Below are 6,799 nucleotides of genomic sequence, written 5' to 3' on the forward strand. Positions count from 1 at the left end.
CATTAGTTTTAAGATTAAGGCTCTAAATAAGTAGAAATTAATGATCATTTACATTTAGAAAATCCAATATGGTGGACCAAAATGGCAGAGACAGAGATGACGTAGTTTAAATTTAGAGAGAGGAAAATTCCAGAATCACAGCAGACCTCGTGCCCCCTTGCCACGCTCGCTGCTGTTCCACCTCCCCGTGCAGGATTCCTTAGGAATCATAGAATATCATGATTGGAAGGGACCTCAGGAGGACATCTAGTCCAACCCCCTGCTCAAAGCAGGACCAATCCCCAATTTTTGCCCCAGATCCCGCATGGGCCCCCTCAAGGGTTGAACTCACAACCCTGGGTTTAACAGGCCAATGCTCAAACCACTGAGCTATCGGGGGAGGGAGGGAAGGAGAGCCCAAGTCCAGCTTGCCTCCCGGTGAGGGATTGGTGGGGGGAGGAGAGCTTGAGCGCAGGCGCCAGGGGTCTGGCTGTCCCCTGTATCGCCGCCTCCCAGCTGTGCACGCCCCTCCTTTGTGAGCTGCTGCCACCACTTTGTCAGGCTCTCTCAAGTGCTTTACAGCTATGAGTGCCGATGTCTGGGCAGACTGGCAGAAAACTAGGCAGCCATCCCAACCTGGTGGTGCATTCTGTCATTAGATTTCACCAAGCCAATGACCAATGTGAACTCTTGGATCGTTATCCCAGTCTTATCCTGGACTCCAGACGCTTCCCTTTGACTCTCCAGTCTGTCTTGTTACCCAGAGAATCTGGATTTTGTGATAAAAGGTCACTTACACCAAAAATCACATCACATCAGGCTGCTCCAAGTCCCAGGAGACCAGACATTTACCCCACATCAAGTGGTACCCTAGATCTGACACCAAAGACAAGGCTGGGAGACAATTCTATAGTAAACTCACTAAAGGATCATTCGCTAAGGAGAGTTATGGAGAGGTTAAAGCAGGGACAATATAGGCCCAGATGAGTCACAGTTTGTCATTCCAAATGGTGGCAGTGATGTAATAAACTACCAGTTCCCAGAAGCTTTTTCACAGTACCCCCATTGTCCCTGGGGAGCTCTGCTTTGTAGTCAGTACTGTTCCCTGTAAGAGTCCACACAGTCCAGAAATGAAGGACTTTTCCTTGAATCCATACTCACGGCTTCCTCTCACAGAAAAGAGGCAGACTGGGTCACTACCGACGTGGGCTTTTCCTCTGATGTCGGAGAGTGAAGAACATATTTTGAGTTTTTGACCTCTGATCCTCACGCACAACGTTCACTTGCTTTGAAATTAGCACTTTTCTGTTAACGTTCTTCACTTGCATTCCACAAGGCTTCTTTCTCGTTGGATGGGCAATTTAGTTACAGGGGTATACACAATGGAAACGTTCACTACCACATCATAAGAGGATAAAGATAAGTGAAATCAATGCAAGTAACATCCCATTACTTGTCATGAAGTTTAAACACCAAATCATTTTAATGTAGCCTAATACGCAAGTGAACTGGCCTAGGGCTCTGGCATGAGCTGGTGCATCTGGTCTGCCAGCGTCACATAGTTTGCACCAGGAAACCTGGGGGAGGATCACAGAGATGGGCTGGCTAATCAGCCACATAAACCAGTAAACCAATAAGGCTAATAAACCACATTTCCTACCACAGAGAAACCACTGAGGCTGATGCTGTGGAGGCAGAGGTGGGATCTCCAGGCCTGCCACAAAGGGTCCTGTGGGAATCAGCCCTGCTCAGTGGCACTGTCTGAATACAAAGGGGGCAGGGAGAAGGGGCAGAGGGGGTGAGTGAGGAGAGGCAGCACCTCTCTACCCCTGTGCTCTCCCTCTGCACTTATCCCATGATCCCCAAACACTCGATAGCCCAGCACCCAGCTCCCCCTGCTTCCTAGCTCCACCAGACCCAACCATTCCATCCCCAGTGTCCTCCCCAGAACCCATCTCCTAGTCTCTGAATATTTCCTCCCCCAGAGCCCAGTGCCCTGGGGGATTTGGGGAGGGGAGGAGTTACCAGCCCCCAGGGACACTCCCCCTGCAGGGAAGAACTCCAGGTAAGTGCGGGAGCCCAGCCCAGGGGCTGCTGGAAGATGGGGCTGGGGACAGGTGTCTAGAGTGAAGGTGGGGCCAGGCCCAAATGTCCTTCTCATCTCCATAGAAGGGGGATCCCGGCTGGGAGGGGAAGGGGGGGAGGGTGAACTTCAGCCAGGCAGAGGGAGCATCTGGAGGAGTTTCTCGCTCTCCCTTCCCCCATCTGTGGCCCATCAGCTCAGCAGCCAGGGCTGGAGCAGGGAGGAGGGGCCAATGCGGGCTTGTCCTCTTCTTCCTTGGGTTTGCTTAAACCAGGCAGAGCCAGAGGGTCACTGACCAGCTGATGCTCGGCTGCTGCTGGATCCTCACCCCAGCGATGAGCAGCTGGATCCTTGGAAGCAAACACCCCTGATGTGTGTGGGAATGAGGAAATGGGTTTGTTACTATGACCTAGTCAGGGCACTGAGAGAATTTCCCTGCTGTGTGGAGGAGTCTCTGATGTCCCACATGGTGTTAGTTCCACTTAGAGCATTTTCCACACTGAAAACATCTCAGGTTACTTCCCTGTGCGGATTTTCTCATGCCTGATATTCCGGAGGACACCAAAGGAAGCTTCTCCCACATTTAAGGTCCCTCTGTTGTACGGGTCACTGATGTGTGAGCTCGCATTGAATCTTTTCCTGCAGTCAGGCAATTCCTAGAGTCTCTCACACTTTTGTGGATTCTCTGATGTTTAATGAGGTGTGAGCACTGAATGAAACTTTTCCCACAGGCAAGGCATTTATGAAGTTGTGACCAGTGTTTCCAGGGGGACCCACTGAGATTGCTCAGTTAGAGCAAACTGCAAAGAATGGGGCCGACAATCCGCAAAACTGGTGGCTATTCCAATACTTAGATTCACCAAGCCAGCAACAAAACAGCTTCTGCAAAACCTTACCGGGCTACACAGAGGCCAAAACACAGTTCCCTTAAAGCACAGTTAGTCAATTATTTTTTTGTCAAGTTCAAAATGTATTGCTCAAGATACAGTCAAAGTCCAGACTCCAGAGAAAATAGTAATCATTAAAAACCCCAGTAATAATAAGAAGTAAATAAAAAGATGCTGGGGGTCCATTTAAAAGCATCCAGTGGTCCAGATTTCACCCCGGTCTGCCTATTGATTGCCCCTGCTGTACAGCAACCTGGCTTTGGGCTCCCTCCTAGACAGCCCAGTTAAATATAATGGGGATTACTGAAAATCTTGTTCATCATATAAATCATTTTACCAGTCTCAAAGGATCAAACACATCACCCACCAAGTTAATGAATACTTCAGCTCTTACCCAAATACAGGCTTACAGCCAATTCTTATTAACTAAAATAAGATTTATTAAAAGAAGAAAAGACAGTATTGGTTAAAAGATCATTATACATAGAGACATGAATAGAGTCCTTAGGTCAGTTTCACCATAGAGATGGTGCTTTAGAATTGAGAAAAGTGTTTTTCAGAATCATTTCATAAGGTTCTAGTCCAATATCCAAATGTTCAATATCAGGGTGGTCCAGATGGGACTGGAAATCTCAGTGTTATGACTCAACGCCCCCCCAAATAAAGCTTAAAAAGATCTGAGATAAAAGGATCAGGTCCCAAGAGTTTATATAGACATTTTTGCAGCCTCTTGACAGCACACAGTCCTTGGGTGAACAATAGGTTTTAGAAGTAACCTCCTATTTCCTAAACATCACAGGTAATAAAACTACATGGATTAACATAAGGTAATTATCCATAAAGCCATTCATAGACAGTTTACCACAAACTTTACAGAGATAGATATACAATGACATTATTACACCCAAGTTTAATCTAAATGTTAATATTTCCTTTTGACTTCTGAATTAACAAAATACAGTCCTAGACAGGAACCCTTTGGTTACACTGTTAATCTGTAACAAGATACAGGTAAACAGAGACTTCTACAATTACTATCTTCTAGGGCTGTCAAGCGATTAAAAAATGTAATCGTGATTAATTGTGCTGTTAAACAATAATAGAATACCATTTATTTAAATATTTTGGATGTTTTATACATTTTCAAATATACTGTTTTCAATTGAAACACAGAATACACGCCATGAATCTGGTGAAGTGGGTTATAACCCATAAAAATTTATGCCCAAATAAATTTGTGAATCTCTAAAATGTCACAAGGACTCCTCATTGTTTTTACAGAATACAAAGTGTACAGTGAGCACTTTATATTTTATTACAAATACTTGCACTGTAAAAAACAAACAATTTTTCAATTCACCTACTGCAAGTAATCTCTTTATGGTGAAAGTTGAATTTACAAATTTAGAATTATGGACAAAAAATACCTGCATTCAAAAATAAAATAATGTAAAACTTGAGAGCCTACAACTCCACTCAGTCCTACTTCTTTTTCAGCCAATTACTCAGATGTCCCCAGGTGTCCCATCCAGGTGGACTCCCTGCAGGGAGCTCTCGGTGTGAACAGGGGTTCTGAGCACACCAGTGTCAAACCCAGGAAGCTTTTTGCCCTGGTGAAAGGGTGTCCTGAAGGGAGACACGCTGCACCAGAGTCCTGCCTGTGACTCTGTGACACAGGGCTGTCGTAAACACCTACCTCCCCTCCAAGCTCTGATGGCCTCAGCTCTCAGGTGAGTAAAGCGGGAACGGCTGGGCCAGGTGGCATGTGCCCAATGAAAACATCTGATGCAGCTTTGTAAACAAATACAGAGCATGTCTGGTAACCGCCCCTCCCTACTTCTGGATGCTTTGGAGCAAGATCAGCCCTGTGCCGAGACACAGCATGACAATGCGTGAAGCGAGCTTAGTGTATTTTTTTACACCTGCCAGACTCTGCCTCACACCTTTGTGAACATCGCAGTCAGACTCACCAATATGACCATCCTCATGTACGACAGGGGTAACAGACAATGCTGGCTGTCCAAGCTACATTTTCGCAGCAGTGCCTAATTAGGAAGAGATACAGGTAGAGCGCCTGGCGTTAAACCCGCCCTCAGAGACAGCAGCAGGGAAAGTGCTGCCGTGTGTTCACACTCTCAGCTCCTACCGCAGTGCCATGGCCACATTTGCAGCGGCTTTTGGAGCGATGCATTATGGGCAGCTATCCCATAGAGCACCTCTTCCCATTCTGACACTGAGACTTGTGGGAAGTGGGAGGGGGTGCACGGGCCATCATAGGTCCTGTCCCAATGCCCCATCGTGCATCACTTCACATGCCAGCGCTCCCTGTGCTTCCTTCCACATTTGGCACCATCTTTCAATGGGTTGTGTCCTGCATGCTCTGTCTTCCCTTTCGGTCTGCGGGAATGGATGCCCAACTGGTGAGGACTATGCTGATGGGTCTCGCCAGCACATCACGAATGGCAGTCGAGTTACTCCTTAAGCTACAAAGTGACAGTCAGGAGTCCGACGATGATGTCAACTCGCATAATGCATACGGCACGAGATTGCTTGCATCATTCACAGACATGCTGACCACCGTGAAATGCCACTTTTGGGCTCGGGAAACAATCACTGAGTGGTGGGATCACATCATCATGCAAGTCTGGGATGATGAGCAGTGGCTGCAGAACTTTCATAGAATCATAGAATCTCAGGGTTGGAAGGGACCTCAGGAGGTCATCTAGTCCAGCCCCCTGCCCAGAGCAGGACCAATCCCCAATTAAATCATCCCAGCCAGGGCTCTGTCAAGCCTGACCTTAAAAACTTCTAAGGAAGGAGATTCCACCTCCTCCCTAGGTAACGCATTCCAGTGTTTCACCACCCTCCTAGTGAACAAGTTTTTCCTAATATCCAACCTAAACCTCCCCCACTGCAACTTGAGACCATTATTCCTTGTCCTTCTTGTAGTGTGGGGCCCAAAGGAAAGCTACTTTTCTGATGAGGAAAGCTACTTTTATGGGACTGTGTGCTGAGCTCGCCCCCAACCTGCGGTGCTAGGACACGAGATTGAGAGCTGCCCTGCCAGTGGAGAAGTGGTTGGCGATTGCAGTCTGGAAGCTGGCTACTCCAGACAGTTACCGATTAGTCACTAACCAGTTTGGAGTAGGCAAGTCGATCATTGGACTCATGTTGATGGAAGTGTGCAGGGCCATTAATCACATCCTGCTCAGAAGAACTGTGACTCTGGGCAACATGCGTGATGTGAATGGCTTTGTGACTCTGGGCTGCCCTAACTGTGGAGGGGCGATAGATGGGACGCATATTCCAATTCTGGCACCAGACCATCTAGCCTCCCAGTACATTAATCGCAAGGGGTATTGCTCAATGGTTTCAGGCGCTTGTGGATCACTGTGGGTGTTTCACAGACATTAATGCAGGCAGGTCCAGAAAGGTGCATGACGCATGCATCTTTCGGAACACTGGCCTGTTCAAAAAGCTGCAAGCTGGGACTTTCTTCCTGGACCAGAAGATCACTGAAGGGGAAGTCAAAATGCCCATTGTGATCCTCGGAGACACTGCTTACCTTTGTTACGAATTACACCTGAGAGGACACGCACACAACTGCTGCGAATCATACCCGGTAGGACACGCACACAAATGCTATGAATTACACCTGATAGGACACGCACACCAATGCTGCGAATTATACCTGATAGGACACGTACAGTTCGAATCTAGGCTGAGGCACATAAACAAAGTCCACAAATGCAGAGTTCCCAAAAGACACTAAGTTTATTACGCTCGAGCGTGGTGCCCCCCTGCTAGCCAGCGGGGGACCCTGAATACAGATTATACAAAGGTTATATAC

The sequence above is a fragment of the Eretmochelys imbricata genome, chromosome 14, assembly GCF_965152235.1.
Source record: "Eretmochelys imbricata isolate rEreImb1 chromosome 14, rEreImb1.hap1, whole genome shotgun sequence".
Taxonomy (NCBI): domain Eukaryota; kingdom Metazoa; phylum Chordata; order Testudines; family Cheloniidae; genus Eretmochelys; species Eretmochelys imbricata.